This window comes from Balaenoptera ricei, chromosome 3, assembly GCF_028023285.1.
Source record: "Balaenoptera ricei isolate mBalRic1 chromosome 3, mBalRic1.hap2, whole genome shotgun sequence".
Classification (NCBI taxonomy): Eukaryota; Metazoa; Chordata; class Mammalia; order Artiodactyla; family Balaenopteridae; genus Balaenoptera; species Balaenoptera ricei.
In genome coordinates, this window is record NC_082641.1 from 49,331,156 (window position 1) to 49,354,391 (window position 23,236).

Genomic DNA, 23,236 nt, shown 5'->3' on the forward strand with positions numbered 1-23,236 from the left:
ACTGACATTTTAGGACAGATAATTCTTTGCTGTAGGGGTCTTTGATGTGGGGGGCATTATATCATGTTTAGCAGCATCCTGGCTTCTACCCCCTAGATGCCCGTAGTACCACCCCCTCAGCTGTGACAACCCAAAATGTCTCCAGACACAGCCAAATGTTCTCTGGAGACAACATCACTCCCAGTTGAGAACCAGTGATCTAGACTAAGACTAAAGAGGAAACAGAAGTTATTAGGAAAACCAGCTTAGGGAGAGGGTAGTTAGGGAGGCGTGCCAAGTAGAACCAAGAGCATATACAAAACCCAGAAGCAAAGAGGACACGGTTAGACTGTGGAGTTGGAAGAAGCTCGCCAGGTCTTTACTGGAAAGACAGGAGGGGTAGGGAGACCTGTCCTGCTATGGGGTGTGACTTTACCTACACAGCAACAGGGCACCACTGAAGAGCAGTCAACTTTAAGGTGGTTTGACAGGTTGTCAGAGGTTGAGAGAGGGAGAAGCCAAGCATGCATCCCAGTACTTACTTGGTCAATACCGTGCACAGGGTGTTATCTTCCGAGGACTGTGACGAGGATAGAGAAGGAGCAGCACAGGACAGGCAGAGAAGTTAACAAGCTCAGTTTGGACCGTTGGGTTTGAGAGTCTATGGCCATCTAAGTAGAGACTGCCAAATATCCAGGTTTGTTGCTTCAGAGAAAGTTGTGCCAGGAGACACAGCCTATAAAATGTGGGTTGATGAGACTGCCCATGGAGAGTGTGTGCCAAGAGAAGAAAGAGGGCTCAGGATGCAGCACTGAGAATCACTGACATTTAAAGGATGGTCAGTCCTGATACACAGCTTCTCAGGTCCAAAGAAGCCACGGACGAAGCCATAAAATTGGTCGAGTTTGCTGCTGGCTTCTGAAGTCTCCTCTTTCTAACCCACTCCATCCCCATGAACACATCCTTCAGTCATTCCCCCCTCTCCTTCCCCTTTTAGTCATGCCTTTTCCTCTCCTCCCCTCCACCCTTCTCCCTACAATATGCTCTCCAGGAATGGACGTAATAAGTAGGAAACACAAACAGAGCTTTTTTTCCCCTTAACTTATTCCAGATAGGTATATTTTTAGAGAAAACAAAGCCAAATCCTTATTTGTATAATTTTAAGTTTCTAGAAAAATATATTCTGGTCAGTTTTTGCTGAGTAACAACCTCAAAATCTCAGTGGCTTACCACAACAAATGTTTATTTTGTTTGCTCGTGGGTCTTCAGGTCAGTTCTACTTCTGTCTGACAGTGGGTTTAGATCTGTTCTATAAGCCTCACATTTTCTTTGGACCAGCAGCTATGGGGGACTTGTTCTTCTCAGGGTGAAAGGCAGGAGCGCACAAAATCAAGCGACATAGTGCTAGAACTTCTGCTCTTGCAGCACAGCTGGTAGCATCCTGTTGGCCAAAGCAGGTCAGTGGCCAAGCCCAACATCCATGGAGAAGAAAGAGTTCTCTGCCCACAGCTGGAGATACAATAAGGCTACATGGCAAAAGGTACGGATCTTAAAAACAGGTGACAACAGGTGATTTATTTGAAAATCTATCAAATAAACAAATAAAGTATCTTGGTCATTATTCTCCCTTTTCAGGTGTTTTCCTCGTCACAAGTTGGGCACAGCAAATTTGTGCTGCTGGTCAAAGGTAGGTGTCTTGAAGAGAAAGCACAATGGATGAATTAGGGCAGATGCTTCTGTACAACTGAAAGTCCACTCAACAGCCATATTCTAGCCTGTAACAAGGCAATAGTGTCTCATTTTTGTGTTCGGGGCAGCATAAGTAAATGGCATAGTAATAAGTAGAATGTTAGAAATGGTGATTAAGCCTAAATCTGTCTTTTTAGAGATAAGTAAACCAACATTGATAAAGTAAAGAGATTTGCCCCTAATCGATTAGTAACAAGGCTGATACCCTGTCCAACCTCATGGGAAAGTCTCCCCAATGCACTGAGTCATGCATAAAACACTGACACATGGGACCTCCCTGGCAGTGCAATGGTTAAGACTCCGCACTTCCAATGCAGGGGGCACAGGTTTGATCCCTGGTCAGGGAACTAAGATTCCACATGCCAAGCAGCACAGCCAAAAAAAAGAGGAAAAAAAAGCTAGCCCCTCCCAGCTGCGACTGCAAGGCGACTTCCGAGTGGGTGTGCCCATGGGTAGAAGCAGGCAGCAAAAAAAAAAAAAAACAATAAAAAACATTGACACATGAGCTTAGAATTTCAAAACAGAGGCTGAAGGCATTGTAAGCCCAGATCCACATCCTCTGGCAGAGGTGTTTCTGCAATCTGTTGATGGCAGCTCACCTAATGTTCATTTTCTAGGTAGTATAACATACAAAGGAGTATTTCTTGCCACCAATTCTCCGAGGATAAACCAAACCCAACTCCCTTTGTGTTTTCATCACTCACAATGTAGTAAGATACGGGGTAGATGGTTTAACTACGTTATGTCCTTACATGACAGATGGGCAGCATACATCTTTCCTAGTGTAAAAATGTCACTGCAGCTACAGATACAGTTGGTGGCTGAAAATGGAAAGTGATGCAGATTAACCTAAGAGGACAGAGAAGAACTCGAGTAAAACACACAGACCCACTTTCAAGGAGCAATTGGTCTCCAATCCTAACAAACAATTGATGAGCAATAGGGGAAAAGTCAGAGAACCAAGAATCTGGAGCATTTCCAGGTAGACAATATTTAATTTACTGTGATTTTTTATTTTTTATCCTAAAGAAATGGGCTTGAATTAGGAAGGCAGTGCAACTTTTGTAGTTTCCTATTTAAAACAGATTGGAGAGACTACAAATAGTTTTTAAAAAAATTCTTCACAATGAACCAAAGGATATTCTCTGTCCCTTAATGATTTTCTAATGCAATTTAAAAAATATAAGCAGAGGCCCAAGAAATCCCTTCCCCACTAGTATAAGACTAGGTGCATTAGTACTGTCATATACTACGTGATATATATGAGTGATAAAACTAATGACATTTTGGTTTTATTCTATTACCAATAACTACGGAAGTATAATAAAAGAAACATTACACAGAACCTGGCATTCGCTAGGAAAGTTTAATAACAGGATCTGGATGGAGCAAAAAGGGTGAGAAGAATGAGGCCAACTAATATTTTTTTTCCTACTTTCTTTTCTAAATTCCTGTCCTTTGGTGATTTATGGTGTTAATTACTAACAGTAGAGAGTGATCAAGACAGCGGAGGAGTAGAACATGGAGCTCACCTCCTCCCACAAATACATCAAAAAGACATCTATATGTGGAACAATTTGCACAGAACATCTACTGGCAGAAGACCTCAGACGTCCTAAAGGGCAAGAAAACCTCCATGTAAGCAGGTAGGACAAAAGAAAAAAAGAAAGAGAAAAAAATTGGTATGGGTCCTGTGACCCAGGGAGGGAGCTGTGAAGGAGGAACGGTTACCACAGCCTGGGAAGTCCTCTCACTGGCGGGGAGATCAACCTGGAGGGGGAGCTTCAAAGCCTCGAAGAAAAGCACCGTGACCAGTTTGCAGTAGGTAAAACAAAAGGGACCTGTACTGACAGTCAGTACCGCCACCCCATGCTCCCCAGCCTGAGATGCTCATCCCCAGTAGGGGCTGGGTGCCGAAGCTCAGGCACCCAGGGAGAGGACTGGGGTTGGCCGTGTGGAAACAGACTAAAAGTGCTGGAGTGTGGCAACTGAGGGTTTATGTGGAAGAAGCCTGGGCCCACCAGAGAGGCAAGGAGCCATTGTTGGGGTGGGCACACGAGGAGAGGGGCAGGACCACCATAGAAGCTTCTTTCCCTGTGCATGCACTCAGGCAACAGGTCACTGCCTACATGAGCTCTGGGGGCGGGCACAAGCTGCCACTACCATCACAGGCTCCAGAGGCAGGCATGGGCCAGCGCTGCTGCTGCAGAGAGAAATGGAAGCAGGCACCAATCACTGCCCCCACCTGGCGTGGGCCCCAGGAGCACACGTGGGCCGCCACACCTGCACACCCCCTAGCAAGGGAATAATGGCCAACACACACTGAGGAAAGAGGCAGCAAGCACCCAAACTAAAAGCAGCCCTTGCAACAAATATATTAAACCCATACAAGCTATGCAGGGATGCTCCCACATATGAATAGCCTTCCAAGACTACGGTAGATAATTGTTTCTCCTAAACTCACAGAGTAAGAGAAATATAAGTAAAATGAAGAAGCAGAGGAACCACTCCCAGTTAAAAGACTAAGAGAATTCCCATGAAGGAACAAACAATGAAACGGACCTCTACAGTCTAATAGACACCAAGTTCAAAAAGGAAGTAATGAAAATACTGAAGGAATTAAGAAAGGTTATCAACAGAAATGCAGATTACTGTAAAAAGGAACTAGAAACTATAAGGAGGAGCCAAGAAAAATTAGAAACTTCATTTGCTGAGATGAAAGCTGAGCTAAAGGCAATGAATAGCAGAATGAATAATGCAGAAGAATGAATAAGTGATCTGGAAGATAGAATAATGGAAATCACCCAATCAGAAGAACAGACAGAAAGCCAAATGAAAACAATATAAGAGACCTATGGAATAATATAAAGTGTGCCAATTTATGCATAATAGGGATTCCAGAAGGAGAAGAAAGAGAAAAGGGGATGGAAAATGTATTTGAAGAAATTATGGCTGAAAACTCCCCAAACCTAAAGAAGGAAACAGATATCCAGATACAGGAAGCACAGAGGGTCCCAAACAAGATGAACCCAAACAGACCTATACCAAGACCTATAATAAAAATGGCAAAAGTTAAAGATAAAGAGAGGATTCTAAAGGCAGCAAAAAAAAAAAAAAATAGAGTTAATTATAAGGAAACCCCTATAAGATTATCAGCTGATTTCTCTATAGAAATGCTGTGGGTCAAAAGGGAATGGCAAAATATATTCAAAGTCTTGAAAGGGAAAAATCTGCAACCTACTCTACCCAGCAAGATTATCATTTAGAATACAAGGAGAGATAAAGAATTTCTTAGACAAGCAAAAACTAAAAGAATACAGCAATACTAAACCCATCCTAAAAGAAATATTGAAAGGTCTTCTCTAATTCGAAATGAAGCAAGAAGATATAGGAAAGAGGAAATCACAATTGGAAAGTAAATCACTTAAATAAGCCAGTATACATACCAAAAAGGAAAAAAAATTGTGAAAGCAATGATAAACACAAGGAACAGCAACAGGATAAACATGAAGATGTAAAAGAGGACATCAAAAACATAAAACATGGAGGAGGAGAGTAAGAAAATGTAGATTCTTTCTTTAGAATGTGTTCGAGCCCATATGACTATCAGTCTAAAGCAAGCAGATATAGGAAGGGGTTAACATACTTGAAAAACAGGGTAACCACAAATCAAAAACATACAATAGATTCACAAAAACCAAAAAGAAGAGAATACAAGCATAAAATAAAAGGAAATAATCAAACCACAAAAAGAAAACAAAAAGGAAAAGAAAGGAACAAAGGAGAAACAAAGAATCAACTGGAAAACAAGGTTTAAAATGACAATAAATACATATTTATCAATAATTACCTTAAATGTCAATGGACTAAATGCTTCAATCAAAAGACACAGAGTGGCAGACTGGATTAAAAAAAAAAAAAAACAAGAGCCTACAATACGTTGCCTACAAGAGACCCACTTTAGGGCAAAGGACACACATAGATTGAAAGTGAGGGGATGGAAAAAGATATTTCATGCAATCGGAAATCACAAGAGAGCAAGGGTTGCAAAACTCATATCAGACAAAACAGACTTTAAAACAAAGGCCATAAAGAAAGATAAAGAAGGACATTATATAATGATAAAAGGATCAATATAAGAAGAGGATTTTACACTTGTCAACATATATGTACCTAAAATAGGAGCACTCAAATACAGAAAACAAATACAAACAGACATAAAGGGAGAAATTGATGGGAATACAATAATAGTAGGAGACTTTAACACCCAACTCACATCAACGGACAGATCTTCTAGACAGAAAATCAGTCAGGCAACAGAGATCCTAAACAATTCAATAGAACAGTTAGACTTAATTGATATTTTCAGGACATTACATCCCCAAACACCAGAATACATATCCTTTTCAAGTGCACATGGAATATTCTCTAGGATTGACCACATACTAGGGCACAAAACAAACCTCAACAAATTTAAGAGTATAGAAATTATTTCAAGCATCTTCTCTGACCACAATGGCATGAAACTAGAAATCAACCACAGGAAAAGAAATGAGAAAAAACTATTACATGGAGACTAAACAACATGCTACTAAAAAATCAATGAGTCAATGAGGAACTCAAAAAGGAAATTAAAAAATATCTTGAGACAAATGACAATGAAAACACAACCATACAAAATCTATGGGATGCAGCAAAAGCAGTTCTTAGATGGAAGTTTATAGCAATACAGGCCTTCCTCAAAAAACAAGAAAAATCTCGAATAAGCAACCTAACATATGACCTAAAAGAATTAGAAAAAGAAGAACAAGCAAAACCTAAAGTCAGCAGAAGGAAGGAAATAATAAAGATCAAAGAGGAAATAAATAAAATAGAGATTAAAAAAAGAATAGCAAAAAATCAATAAAACTAAGAGCTGGTTCTTTGAAAGGGTTGACAAACCTCTGGCCAGGCTCACCAAGAAGAAAAGAGAGAGGACCCAAATAAACAAAATAAGAAATGAAAAAGTAGAAATACCAACTGATACCATAGAAATACAAAAAAAAATAAGAGAATACTATGAACAATTATATGCCAAAAAATTCAACAACCTAGAAGTAATGGACAATTTTCTAGAAACATACAGCCCACCAAAATTAAATCAAGAAGAAACAGATAACGTGAAAAGACCAATCACTAGAAGTGAAGTAGAATCTGTAATAAAAAAACCTCCCTACAAACAAAAGTCCAGGACCAGATGGCTTCACAGGTGAATTTTACTAAACATATAAAGAACTTATACCAATCCTTCTCAAACTCTTCCAAAAGATTGAAGAGGAAGGAATACTTCCAAAGACATTCTATAAAGCCACCATCATCCTGATACCAAAAACAGACCAAGATACCACCAAAAAAGAAAATTACAGGCCAATATCTTTGATGAATACAGATGTAAAAATTCTCAACAAAATACTAGCAAACCAAATCCAACAACACATAAAAAAGATCATACACCATCACCAAGTGGAATTTATCCCAAGTTCACAAGGACGGGTCAACATATGCAAATCAATCAATGTGATACACCATATCAACAAAAGAAAAGACAAAAACCACATGATCATCTCAGTAGATGCAGAACAAGCATTTGACAAAATTCAACATCCACATGAAAAAACTCTTACCAAAGTGGGTATAGAGGGAACATATCTCAACATAATAGAAGCTACTTATGACAAATTCACAGCCAATATTATACTCAACAGTGAAAAACTGAGAGCCTTCCCACTAAAATCTGGAAGAAGACAAGGATGCCCACTCTCACCACTTCTATTCAACACAGTATTGGAAGTCCTAGCCACAGCAATCAAACAAGAAAAAGAAATTAAAGGTATCCAAATTGGAAGGGAAGAGGTAAAATTGTCATTATATGCAGATGACATGATACTATATATAGAAAACCCTAAAGACTCCACACAAAAACTACTAGAACCGATAAATGAATTCAGCAAGGTAGCAGGATATAAGATTAACATACAGAAATAGGTTGCATTTCTTTATACTAAAAATGAAATAGCAGAAAGGGAAAGTAAAAAAAACAATGCTGTAAAACGTTAATAAAAGGGACTTCTCAGGTGGTGCAGTGGTTAAGAATCTGCCTGCCAATGCAGGGGACATGGGTTCGAGCCCTGGTCCAGGAAGATCCCACATGCCACAGAGCCACTAAGCCCATGCGCCACAACTACTGAGCCTGAGCTCTAGAGCCAGCGAGCCACAACTATTGAGCCCGTGTGCCACAACTACTGAAGTTCTTGTGCTAGAGCCCGTGCTCCACAACAAGAGAAGCCACCGCAATGAGAAGCCTGCGCACCACAACAAAGAGTAGCCCCCGCTTGTTGCAACTAGAGAAAGCCCACGCACAGTAACAAAGACCCAATGCAGCCAAAAATAAATTAATTAATTAAGGAAATTAAAGATGATTCTAAGAAATGGAAAGATATCCCATGCTCTTGGATTAGAAGAATTAATATTGTTAAAATGGCCATACCACCCAAAGCAATCTACATATTTAATGCAATCCCTATCAAATTACCCATGACATTTTTCACAGAACTAGAACAAATAATCCTAACATTTATATGGAACCATAAAAGACCCAGAATTGCCACAGCAATCCTGAGGAAAAAGAACAAAGCAGGAGACATAACCCTCCCAGACTTCAGACAATACTACAAAGCTACAGTAATCAAAACAGTGTGGTACTGGCACAAAAACAGACATAAGGATCAATGAAACAGAATAGAGAGCCCAGAGATAAGCCCACAAACCTATGGTCAATTAATATTTAACAAAGGAGGCAAGAATATAAAATGGGAAAAAGACAGTCTCTTCAGCAAGTGGTAGTGGGAAAGTTGGACAGCCGCATGTAAATCAGTGAAGTTAGAACACACCCTCACACCATGCACAAAAATAAATTCAAAATGGCTTAAAGACTTAAGTGTAAGACAAGACACCATAAAACTCCTAGAACAGATCATAAGCAAAACATTCTCTGACATAAATTGTACCAATTTTTTCTTAGGTCAATCTCCAAAGGCAATAGAAATAAAAACAAAAATAAACAAATGGAGGGCTTCCCTGGTGGCGCAGTGGTTGAGAATCTGCCTGCCAATGCAGAAGACATGGGTTCGAGCCCTAGTCTGGGAAGATTCCACATGCCGCGGAGCAACTAGGCCCGTGAACCACAATTACTGAGCCTGGGCATCTGGAGCCTGTGCTCCGCAATAAGAGAGGCCGCGATAATGAGAGGCCCGCGCACCGTGATGAAGAGTGGCCCCCACTTGCCGCAACTAGAGAAAGCCCTCGCACAGAAACAAAGACTCAACACAGCCATAAATAAATAAATAAATAAATATTTTAAAAAAATAAACAAATGGGACATAATTAAACTTACAAGCTTTTGCACAGCAAAGGAAGCCATAAAAAAAAAAAAAAGACAACCTATGGAATGGGAGAAAATATTTGCAAATGATGCAAAAAACAAGGGCTTAATTTCCAAAATATACAAACAGGTCATACAACTCAACAATAAAAAACCAAACAACCCAATCAAAAAAATGGGCAGAAGACCAAGATGGCCAATAGACATATGAAAAGATGCTCAACATCACTAATTATTAGAGAAATGCAAATCAAAACTATAATGAGGTATCACACCAGTCAAAATGGCCATCATTAAAAATTCTACAAATAACAAATGCCGGAGAGGGTGTGAAGAAAAGGGAACCCTCCTACACTGTTGGTGGGAATGTAAATTGGTACAGCCTCTATGGAGAACGGTATGGAGGTTCCTCAGAAAACTAGAAATAGAATTACTATATGATCCTGCAATCCCACTCCTAGCCATATATCCAGACAAAACTATAATTCAAAAAGATACATGACCCCTATGTTCACAGCAGCACTATTTACAATAGCCAAGACATGGAAACAACCTAAATGTCCATCAACAGATGAATGGATAAAGAAGATGTGGTACATATATACAATGGAATACAACTCAGCCATTAAAAAGAACAAAATAATGCCATTTGCAGCAACATGGATGCAACTAGAGATTATCATACTAAATGAAGTAAGTCAGAAAGAGAAAGACAAATACCATATGATATCACTTATATGTGGAACCTACAATATTGTATGATACAAATAAACCTGTCTACAAAACAGAAACAGACTCACAGACATAGAGAACAAACTTGTGGTTACTGTGGGGGAGGGATGGACTGGGAGTCTGGGCTTAGTAGTTGCAAACTATTACTTACAGAATGGAAAAACAACAAGGTCCTACTGTATAGCACAGGGAACTATATTCAGTATCCTGGGATAACCCACAATGGAAAAGAATTTATATATGTGTATAGCTGAGTCACTTTGCTGTATAGCAGAAATTAACACAATATTGTAAATCAATTATACTTCAATAAAAAAAACTTTTTAAATTATTAGCAATAATAATTTACAGTGATGATAATATGATTCAGCATTAACATCCTAAAGATGAAGTTTACTCACTTTATGCAAATAATTTCTAAGGAAACTACGCTGGGGTGATATTTAATGCCTTGGCAGTGTTGTTTCACTATTTTCACTCACATTTTATTGCTTCTAAGAGTAACTTGAAGTATGAAGAGAAATATTAAATAAATTGCTTCTAAAGAGAAGGTCAAAATGTGAATATAGAAATTATTAAATAAAACATAAAAAAGAATAGTCTAAGTTTTGAAAATGGGCAAAAGACATGAACAGAGAGGAAGAAGTAAATAGGGTAACTAAACAATTAGACAGTGTCTAACCTTACTAGAAAAGAAACCCTGAAAACTGAAGCAAGAAGCTGTTTGTAGTGTAGGGGAGAAGAAATCTGGGAGCAGCTGATGTGGGTTAAGTAATAGGAGCCCTCCAATACAATTGCTGGAGAAGGGTACATAGATACCAAGAGACAGAACTGAGTTCAACCCAGGCAGTCCAACCCTAAAGCTACACTCATGATTAGAATAGGACGGAAATAGATAAGAAATACTTTGGAATTCAGGTTAATAGGACTGTGTGATGGGTCAAATGAGGGTGATGAAGAAAAAGATGTATTTGTGGAGTAAGGGAGGAGAGTCCTCAGTGATTTCCAGATTCATGACTTGGATCACAGAGTGGATGGTGATGTCATTGAGCACGAAAGGGAATATAACTTCTAATTTCCAAAGGCTTTCAAGTGCCCCAGTAAAGAAAATTACAAGAAAAAAGAAGATAACTTTTAGGGTGCCACAGTAACTTGCCACTTGCATCTGTATTGCTTACTCTCTTAGTATGACTATTGACAACTGGGCTAACCTTTCACAACCTCCCATATATTTTTTGTTATACTGTTTCTCAGTAATAATAGTTTGTCAATAATAATTGTTTCTCATTACTCAGCAGTTGGGGAAGATAGCTTCAGATTACTGTAATGAAAAGGCAGCTCTCTCTCCCTCCTATGAAATCAGACTGCCTTAGACATTTCTAGATGACCAGTGGAGGTATATCACATGAGTATATACATGGAGGCAGGCAGGAACAAGGATATAGGAGTTGAAAAAAAAAATCTGCTCCCATCAAATGGAACCAACAGCTTACCGTCTCTAAAAAGCAATTTCCTCTTTGGTAAAACAGGAATTTTCACAATTACCTGCATAGAGAATTGTGAGGTAGAACAGTGCAGTGGAGAACCATCCTATATGTGCTTCATTCCAGGGTCAGAGATGACTTTTGCCAGAGAGGGTAAGCCAATGGTTTCCAACCAGTGTTGTAGGTCATGTCTATGAACCTTAAACCCTCCCAGTGTTCTGCCAAATCTTAATCTGGGTAAGAAATTGCCTTCTGCTACAACTTCCCATCTGAGCAGACAATTCAGACAGTTAACTGCCTGATGGAGTATTTTGCTGAGTAGGTTGTGTTGCAAGATGTAGAACTGGGAACAATTTTGCTCACATTAGACTAGGTAGCAAGGAAAGCAAAAAGGCAAGTCAGCACCAAAGGGAAATAAATAAAAACTTTACTCCATGGATGGAGGTATCATCAGGGCATGTATACGCAAAGAGTGACATTCTGCTGAGGGGAAATCTTTCAAATTAAAAGTACGGAACTTTGGATACCTTTATAGACTTTAGGAAACATCTATATAGTAGTAATGCCTACATTTTAATTATTACAAAATAATTCAATTTCATTTTAAGTCTTTCATCTCTTCAATTGTGTTCCCCAAAATTCCAATATTTATAAGTGCAGCCTAAACTAAGAGGTTGAGAATAACTGTAGAAGTACTCACCTCTGATTACACAGCCTTTACATGGCAAAGCTGCAGCCCCAGCTAAGTCAGCCTGACTCTGAGCCAGGATTTTCCCAGAAATCCCATGTGTAAAGAGGGAATAGACATTTCTCTTGCTGCACAGTGCCTGGAGCTCAGATTCCCTGGACTCTGGCTTCATTCTCTCAAGGGGGCAATTCTTTCTGTTCTGAGCAGTACCGTTAGGGGCCATGACAGGAAGAGGCAGGCTCTGGATAAAGCCAGCATTCCATCATTTGCTCAGTTTCCCACCTGAGGGAACTCCCTCTCAGTCCAGCGGTTAAGACTTGGGCTTTCACTGCCGTGGACCTGAGTCTGATCCCTGGTCAGGGAACTAAGATCCCACGAGCCACGCAGTACAGCCAAAAAAAAAAAAATTTATTTGCTTTTGGGATTTCCCTGGTGGTCCAGTGGTTAAGACTCCGCACTTCCAATACAGGGGCCATAGGTTCAATCCCTGGTTAGGGAACTAAGATCCCACATGCTGTGTGGTGTGGCCAAAAAAAAAAAAAAAAAAAATACTGTCAGTTTAACCACCTTAGGCTCCTGGGCCTCAAAGCATCTCTTTCTGCTTTCTTTTTTCTCATATTCTTGGGACCCAGTGTGCCTTGCCAAAGGATAAATCCTCCTTTGCACCTGCAGAATGTGTCTTGGTTCTTTATAATTTATACATTTATCTCTTTTTAGGTATTTTTATTGCATTTATTTATAATGTATTTTATAGTACATTAAACAGGTTTCATTATAACACACAGGCTCCATAAATTATCAGTGGTCCCATTAGCTTCTTGAATATCATGATCAGATACTAAGGGGATAGATACAACTAGATTCTGTCTGGGTTTTTTTGTACAAGTATTTTATTTTAACCAGTTAATATACGCCTATGTTTTTAAAAGTCAAATACCTCCAAAAGTCTTAAGACAAACAATTTTCTACCCTACTCCAACTCATCTCCTGTTCTATTCCCCAGGGAAAAATTCCTCTCCCCATGCTAGTCACCTCCATATTCCTAAAAAAAAAAAAAAAGTGGATATTACTTTTATCAATGCTATTTGGTACCAATTATTCTTACAGTAGATGAGTTTTAGTTCTTTCATCTGTCACCATCTCTCCTGTCTCCCATTCTCCCAAAGAGTCATCCACCAGTTTAGAAGAAATCAATTATCAGCATAGACACAGTTTTGCTCACGTAAATACTGTTCACTACAGAGTCAAGTACACTATGACTGCATTACTTTCCTGATCAACTTTTCGTTTTTCCTGAAAATTTCAATTGCCTTACTTGCTCACTCACACTATCCGGAATCTACATATTATTACTGAATCCTACTCCTGGAGTGCTTCATCCTCCTAGTTCATTCTGAGTTAGTCACTCTTTAAACCAGTGCTGTCCAACAGAATTTTCTGTGATGATGGAAATTTCTATATCTCTACTGTCTGGTGTAGTAGCCACAAGCCATGTTTAGCTATTGAGCACTTAAAATGTAACTGGTGCAACTGAGAGACTGGATTTTTAACTTTTAAAATTTTTAACTGGTGTGTTTAATTTGTTTACATTTAATTTAATTATTGAAATGGTTGGATTCAAGTCTTTTATCTTGGTATTTGTTTTATATTTATCACATTTGATCTTTGCTCTTCTATTCCTCCTTTCCTGGCTTCTTTTAGGTGAATTGATTATGTTTTAGTATTGACTTCTTTTATATACCTCTTCCTGATTTTATTTCTTTAGAGGTTGATCTAGAAATTACAACATGTACCTTTAAGTCATCTAAGACTATGTTTAAACAGTATCATCTTGTTTCATGAACAGTGTAGGAACCTTAACAAAAGCATGGGTTTATTTCTCCCCTTGTGCTACCATTGTTCTTATATTTTACTTTAAACCCTCACAAAACATCTTAATAAGTTTGCTTTAAATAGTCAATAGTCTTTTAAAGCAGTTTAAAATTTTGTATAAGCACACATGTACACACACACACACACATACATACATACATAAATAAATAAGTAAGTAAGTAAGTATCTTTATAAATATTCCTAAATAATTCCTTTCTGGTGCTCATTCATTCTTAGAGATTTGGAGCTCCATCTCTGAGCCTGGTTTGCTTTCCAAGTCTTGTGTGTGTGTGGTGATGGGGATATGACAGACACCTAGCTGTGGCATTCTTTGTATGAACTGGGGAGTAGGTTATGCGTATTGACCTCTCTATACACTAAAGTTGGACCAGTCTCACCATTTTTGGCCTTATACTCAATGATATGCCAGAACCACCTCCTGCCAGCCCAAAGAACCAATCATGTACATTTCTCCTCAATCAATCCCAGATTCAATGATGCCACATTGGTAACTTGAAACTGGCTATGTTGGTGTACTTCCACCACAAAAATCAGTAAATGCTACAAATTGGGGCTTGCTTTCTTTCCTCCCTTCTTCCTTTTTTCCTTTCTTGCTTTCTTTCTCTTTCACAGAACTGGTTGTAAAATATTTACCAGCACATTCACTGCCTACACCTTACCCCCACTTTTCTACTGCATGATGACATGGGGAGGGAGAACGGCTCTCTCTGACCACAGCCCCCATAAACACCCTGGGCTCTGACTTCCCTCGCTTGCGATATCTGGCACCCTCCTTCCTATGCTGGGGACTCATGCTCTCTTTCTCTTTGTCCTTGTGAATTCATACACTTTTTATTGCTATTTTAGTGGGTCCTTGAGAGGGGGTGAGTGGAGAGTGTGTAGCTAATCTAGTCAGATTTATCTTCTAAAAAAAACCCTATCTTTGTCTTTAAAAGTAGAAAGTTCAAAGAAATAAGCAACTTCAGCAACTCAAGAAGGCTTAATCATGAATCAGGTCTAACATCCAAAAGTTCTAGTAACCTCAACATTGGTCCAGGTTACCTTTTAATATTATTCTTAGGCAAAAAAATAAGGATGACGAGCAGCTATTTTTCACCTCTAATGAAGAAAACTGGTCTCTAACTACAGCATAAGTCATTTAGATATCAGTTATTTGATTCAAGTTAACATCTACTGAGCAATTACTATGTGCTATACAATATGTTGTTAGTTAGAGAAAAAAAGAAGGAACAAGGCAGACATACCCCAGCCCTCAGAGAGTTTACAGTGGATCAAGGGAGACACACAAGTGATTTAAAACACCTCTACAAATATGATACATGTTAGAAGAAGAAAAGTACCATCTACCATAAGAACATACAACGAGGAGATTTAATGTAATCTGGGGGCCAAGGAAGACTTCCCAGAGAAAACAGTGTTCTGACTGAGACTTGTAGGAGGAGGAACTGCTTATCATTCCTGGGTAGAAAAAACAGAGGTCCCATAGCTTGTTTAAACAAAGATGAAATTTATTAAAGCATATTAGGTAGCCTATACCACCTCCAGGAAGGTTAGAGAACCAGGCTTGAAGGCTATGAAGCCATAAATAATGCCCATATTAAACCATCGGACTATTCTAACAAGGATCCCCTGCCGCTGGTGCAAACACAAGCACAGGCTGAGCAGAGGTGTGACACTGCTAACATCCGCTATTGCCAATGCTGCCTCTTAAAAATGAATGTCTCTCTGCCCTCCTGGCCAAAATGGTCTTTTTTTTTTTTTCTTCATGTTACCTTTTTACTTACTTAAATCTCAGAAAAGTTATGTTTCTTGCCAGGGCTGAGTTAACATGAGTGTGTCCTAGCTCCACCCGAGGCTGAGAAACAGAGTTTGACCCATCTATTTTGAGTTTTAGGAATCACAAGATGGTAAATTCTAAAATAGGATATTTAAAAGGTGCTTAATGGCCAAAAAGCATGAAAAATGTCAATCCCAAAATGCCACTATTTCTGGATTTCTAGTGGTACTATTTGGATTAATCAGTGTATGGCTGGTTGTTATTTTGATGTGTCAGCACTTCTGAGGTCTTGCACACAATCACAGATCTTAAAACTGGGAGGGTCTTCCAGAGATCAGCTGGCCGAATGCCCACCTTCAAGAAAGAAAAGTGTTATTTATACCCAATGTAACAATGGGGGCATGTGGGTCCTTGGGAGGTCTTGTGCCCTACTGAAGCTCACACAGCCAGTAAGTGACAGAGCCAAGACCAGAACTCTTATCTGCTGGGTGTTCACAATCTTCTATCAGGTTCTTTGGCACCCTTGGGTGAGAGGTAGTGGATGTACATTGTGTATCGGGATGTTTGGAGCAGGCAAAGTACAAGACCAGTTGCTCAGATCAGGATGGTGGTAGTGGAAATGAATCTAGGAGGGCAGATGGGAGAGCTGTATAAGAGATAAAATTGGAAGAACTTTGCAATGGATTAGATGTGGCAAGTGATGAAGAAGAAAGAGTTAAGGTTGGCCCCAGTTTTTGGCTGATTAAACCAAGTGGATGGTAATACCTTTCACTTTAGTAGGTAAGAGAGTCTAGAGCAGGAGTGGAAGGTAGGCAAAGGAGTGGAGGGTAAGCAAAGGAGGTGAGGAATGAAGAATATGATGTGAGATATGTCAAATTTGAGATATGTCAAAATTTGAGGGGCTTGAGATATGTCAAATTTGAGGGGCCTAAGGACAGCTATATGGAGATGTTAAGGCAAAAGGCCTGGGCTGGTGACACAGATTTTGGTATTGTCGACCTCTTTATGGTAACTGAAGCAAGGACTTGGACAAAATCACCCAGGGAGAAAGTGTAAGTGGCAATGAGAAGAGGGCCTAGGATATAACCCCAAGGACTAGCAGGATATAAAGATTGGTGGAGGAGAAAAATGCACGTAAAGGAGACAAAAAGCAAGTGACCACAGGAGAGGTAAAAATCAAAGAGAAGCAGGATCAACAAAGAGTATGGCTAAATCCCCTTTCCTTGAGATGTTTAACAATTCTTCAGAATAGGATAGGATATTTTGCTTCTTCTTAAGTGTGAATGCTTATGGGGTGGGCACAGGCAGTGCTGTTTCTTTAGGTCTTTAGAGCTATACTTATGAATCTAATGCTGACACAGCCATGAGGTGGATTGTTTAGTGTGGTTTGGCTTTGGTTTCAGTTTCAATTCCAGTTTGTTTATTGGCTCTCTCCCCACCCACTAAAAATCGTATTTATCTCCATGATGCAGGTTGGCACAGGCCGTGCCCAATAAATAGCACCTGAGAGACAAAAAAAAAAAAAAAAAAAAATGACACACAGAAGGTATGTGATTCTGGGACTCTGTAGGGTCAGAATTAAACATTGAAAGGGTTCCACACTTTTTGAAAGATTGGAAAGCCCAGCAAATCAGGAGGACTGGCTTGATTCCCAGTTCTACCCATGGCTTCTGTGAACTCAGAGAAGTTGCTCAACTCTCCTGTCATTCAGCGGCTCACTTTGTAAAAGGAAAATAACATGATCATGTTCTTTTGGTTTAATAAGAGAATGTCCCTAAGTACAAGCTTCTTATAGCCAAATGGAAAAATATAAAAAACAAAATTTTGATTGCTATCCTTGGAACAAAGGTCTTCATAACAGACGTGTATAAAATACAAAAGTAATAATCTCATGTTATTAGGTTATGTGAACCAAAGACTGGACATCGAAGGTCAAAATGAGCTATTTCCTTTCTGTCAGATACATTAAGAAGTTCAATTAGAATGTAGCCTATACACTAGGAATATAAAGACCCTGACCTTTTTAAGCAGTTCTTTCTCACATAAAGCCGAGAATGTGATGTAGCTTCCATTCTGACTTGATAATTACATGAAATTTAACATCTCTCACTGTTTTCATGATTGAAGAGATTTGCTAGAGTTTTCCAAACCATAATTTCCACCTAACACAAACATTAGAGTTGAATGTTTTACTGCACTTTGGGGAACCGTTTCCAGGCTGAGTATTTACCAAGAAACAATGGGAAGTGTCTGGTCTTGCAGACTGCAGAGGAGTTTACAACATTCTTTCCTGACTTCCTCACCCCTGAACACTATTGCATTTCATATTGATTAATATTAGCAATATTTTATTAATACAATTTTGTTTTACATTGTGCCTTTATCCAAAGGGTCACACACACTAAATCAGCAAGTCTCATAACAGCTGGAAGAGAGAGGAACTATATTCTTGATCTATTTCAATAAAAAAACTAAGCAGTGGGCAACAAGTTCCTTGTATGTCCTTTGTATATTGATAAGCATCATCATGCTGGCTTCTTTATAAAGGAGAAGGGGTTTCATAGTGAGAGAAGTATGCTGGGGTAGGTGTCTGGAGACTCAATTCCTCACTCTGACTCAACCACTAGCTGGCCACGTTCCCGAGGGCACCAAGCCAGATAGACTCATGGGAGTACTGCCTGCAGGCAAAAAACCTGATGCCCCTTTAAATACTTGTCCAAAATTTAGGGGGAAGGCTGAGCACTAGATGTGGGAGGAGGGAAAGAGAAATGCATATATTCTAGTTATCGAAATGAGAATGTGCAGTTTCTTGGTTCCATCCTCCCACAAAGCAGTTTTGTGACCTTATGTGGCCTCACAAGTGCCCCCTGAGGTTGTCATACCGCACACCCATGAAGCTCATCTTTGTATTCCTTTGAACCCCACACATAATGCAGAGGTCAGGTAAACACAATTCACTGCATCTTCTCACACCTCCAGGGATGTATTTAGCATTCTCTATAGGTTGCTGCCCCAGGCTATGCCCAGGCTGTGCTGCTTCCCGATCCAGCTCTGTCTGAACAGGTTACTTAACCTTGCTGGGCCTCATTCTCAGAGATTTCAAACTGGTTTTAACAGCGGAACCCTTGATGAAACAAAATCTACATGGAAACCCAACACATGAAGTACATAAAAGCTGGAGGAGGAGAAAGGGAGCCACTGGAAGCCCACTTGCTCCCTTCCCTCACCCTCCCTGTTGCTGCTCTTAAGTTGCAGAAGGAAGACAATAAAATCTCAAACAGTCTGTGAAGCGAAGTTGGAAACCACCGAACTAGACTATCTCTAGGGTGAATTCCAGCTCTCACATTTTATAATTCTGCTTGAGTATTGTAAGGGATTTGGAGTAGACAGGAGAGGGGACAGGAAATAAAGGCAGAGTTACACAGTGTCACCCATACCCCCACACCGGATTTATCCCCGGTGGGGGAGGGGAGAAAAGTGGGTGATTACCCTCCTCAAAGACAGGAAGAAGCAAACCCTCAGAAAATCACTCAAACCAGCACTCAAACGTCTGGAGTTGACCTCACAGTGACCCCTCCACTACACTCAGCATCTCCATCTGAAACCACTGGGGCCGCAGAGCCCCGGAAGCTGCTGGAGTGTAAAAACTTCAGGAGGATACACGGCAGCATCCCCAGGACTCGGCGCGGCAAGGATGCGTGAGATTCCCCTGTGGAACATGCCTGGGCTCGAGACATTTTATTGATATCCCTCAAAAAGATCCTATACACAAGACCCGATGGGATGGACCAGGTGGTATATAGTCTCCGTCACTGCTGTCAGTAATCCCTCCCATGTCTGTAAGCACTTCCCATCAAGAGGCAGAGTCTACTTCCAGAAAGCTTCCCCATTCTCAAAAGAAACTGTCCCCATTATTGCCCCAAATCCTAAAATTCTATTGTGTTGGCATCACCTCCTCTCTGAGGACACTGTATTCCAACAGGGGTTGCATACTGAGCTCCCGAACACCGCAGTATGAATCAGTTTATCACATCCTTCCCTTTTTTGCCCAAAGTGACCAGAATCATTTCAAAGTACAGTAACAGAGTGTACTAGTTATCTATTATTTATCTATTGCTGCATAATAAATTACCTCAAACCTTAGCAGCTTAAAACTACCTCACAGTTTCTGTAGTTTAGGAATCTGGGTGCAGCTTAGCTGGGTCCTCCACTTCAGGTTTTCTCATAGGCTGCAATCAAGGTCATGGCTGGGATGGAGTTATCTCAAGACTCGACTAGGGAAGGATCCACTTCCAAGTTCACCTGGTTGTTGGCTGGATTCAGTTCCTCTCTGGCTGTTGGCCAGAGACCACATGCAGTTCCTCGCCACATCAGACCTCTCTAGCATGGCAGCTTGCTTCATCAAAGTGTGCAAGTGAGAGGGCAATGGAGAGACTGCCTGTCTGCAAGTCACAGTCTTTGAAACTGAATCATGAAAGTGATATCCATCACTTTTGCAGTACGTTATTGGTTGGAAGCAAGTCATTCCAGGGGAGGGGATTACACAGAGCATGAATACTGGGAAGTGGGAGTCTGTGGGGGCCATCTGCAAGTCGGCTGCCACACAACGTCAGGACAGATTCACTCAGTGCTCACCTGCTCACCATAAGAACCTAGAGGCACAGAGACCCCAGGTAGTGAGCAATTCTCAATTATCTGTGAGGAAACCTGTTTTAGAGAAAATCCACAGGTCTCCCTTCATTCAATGCCATCTCCACTCTTCCTTCATGGAGCCCTATCCCTCACTGACTAACAGGTAATAATATGGCAAAGTCTTTGCTTCCTTTTCTCCTAATATAATGCTAATAAGCATCAAATTCTATCTAAAATTAAGAATTCAAGGAACATAATATTGTAAGAAAGAAAATACATCAGTAATAAATTTGCTATTTTCATCATCACTAAGTCCTTTTATTACATGCCTGGCTACTAATAACACAGACTGTTAAATTTAGAAAGGCAGAATGAAAACTTTACATCAATCTTCATTCTAGCCAAAAATAATGTGATAGAATCCAGAACTTTCTATAAACTTTTATCATTCAAGGTAACATACACATCAGAAAAAAATTTTAAATAGCTTCTGGCCCTTTAATGATTTTAATTAAATGTTTTCTTCAGAGTACAAAAGCTATGCCTCAAATGGAGGCGGCAAAAATATAAAATTACTGTATTTGTGATCCAATCCATATGATTTTTTAACTTTTCTTTGTAAATGATGTAATCTTATAAAGATTCCTTGTTTTTCTCTACATGTGTTATAACAAGACTAGAATTAGAGTATTAGTTCATCCCTTTCCCCTGAAAAGCACAGAATTCACACATTCTCACACATTTTCTTGTTGAAGACAAACAGTATTATCTTCACTTTATCAGATGGAAAGAAACCTAGTGAGTGAAAGGTTTGGATCTGAGCCCCACAGTGAGGAGGGAGAGAGCAGGAATTCCATATCAGAGTTCAGGGTCTGAGGCCAGGGTAGCGAAGCTGCTAACCCAGACGATGCAGATAAACACACGGGAAAGGCCGTGTTTTGTTTCTGACAGCCAAAGGTGTGCTGAGGGGAAGAACTGGATCTGCGCAATTCCTGCCTCTCTTTGCAGCTTCTGATCACTTCTCTTTCCTATTTAATGCTTGGAAAACTTGAAGTGAGCTCAAGCCTTTTAGCACCAGGCCAGCTCACCCTTCCACCCCCACCACCCCTACACTTAGCTTCCTCTCAGCAGAAGTGTGGCTCCACATTTCCCTCCAACGGATGTTTTTACCTGGTCAAAACACAGCCTAACCTCTGAAAGGTGCATTATTATTTTTAAAAAGTTACCAACAGCTGATTCCAAATTCTATAGAGATCCCATCCCATCCCCAGCCAAACCACACAGAAAGATATTGGAAAACAGTAGGTGCTCTTGCCTACACATTCAGAAGAAAAGAGGGACAATCTGTTTTAAAACATACAGCTTGGGCACTGCATAGGGTGTGATCTCATCTAAATGGCTCTCAATGTAACATGTGACAGGATAGAAATTCAGGAGATTCTTTTCATTCCCCAAAGATATATTTATTCCCTAGGGACACATTCATGGTTTGCTTTTCCATAATCATTTCTGATGTATTACTTATCAGACTCCAAGTTCCCTCAAAGAAGGGAATTAAATAGTCAGTCTCCATTATAAATGCTATGAACAACCAAACAATTTTAAGAACTTTACTCTAGATGCCACAAAAAGATACATGTTGTAGAATCATTGTTTCACGGATTAGAAATGATACTAACTCTAATTATTAACATAATTGAATAGACAATGATTACAAATTATTATCTATAAAAATAGAATAAAAGCTGTGTAATACTTTGCACATAGAAAGCATCTTTTACTAAGAAGAAAAGACCAATTCTATTCACATACACACAAATGTACACAGGTACCAACCCACTCACAAACCTCAAGTGGATTGAACAAAAACTCTTTATAGAAACTCTGTAACATACTTTTGCACAGGTATCTCTAAATTAAAACTACAGTTTTATATGGATACCAACTAGTGGCCCAGAAATGAGGCATCAAACAAAAAAAGTTATATCTAGGTTACACTAGGAAATAGAGAACACATCATTCATAGTATGTTTTAAAGTTTCTAATCTGTCTTTACCTGTGTAACTCTTCTCTGCACTGATATTTTCCCTACACCAGGAGGAGGAAACAGATACAAACTGTAGCCCTGTTTCCACTCTTCTCTTAGTGGCTTATTGTATAAAAGGGCAGCTCCTGCCACATTATGTGAAGATAAGCCATAGCAAAGCTGATTGTGGCTTAGCCCTCCTGATACTTTTGTGAGCACTTGAGGGATCTAGATGAGAAAGGAGTGTTTGTCCAATGTCATCGCAGTGAGACCAACTTTGCAACACCTTTTTAAAAAACTGCAACACCCCTTATACCCCTGATCCCCTTATTTTGCTCTACATTTTATTTCAATAGCACTTATCTTCTAATAAGATGTGAAGGGTAGCAGAATATGCCACACCAAATACACCACTTTGGCATAAGGATTATTTTGAGCTGAAGGCAACTGAGAAAAAGCAAATGTAAGAAAAGCTCTGTGGCCACCCCCTATTGGCCTAAAAACAAGACATAAATTTATAAAGGTGTCCCCCCTCCCCTCTCTACCAGGAAGGACAGTGGTTAATCAAGAGAGACCAGTATCAGCCCGGAGACAACACCAAAGAAACCTACATAACAAACCTTACTAACTAGCCCTTATCTTCCATTTGTTCCCTCATATATTTACCTTCCCACAATTTGCTGCTCTGAAAACTCGAAGTCCTTTCCCTTTGTCTCATCACTTCTCCAAAAATGTATTGTTCTTTTGTTAAGATTCTATATAAGCCCGAGATCCAACCACTCTTTTGAGTTACTCATCACTGAATACTCACATGTGTGTGTGATGCACATGTTAAAAAAACAAACAACTTCTGTTT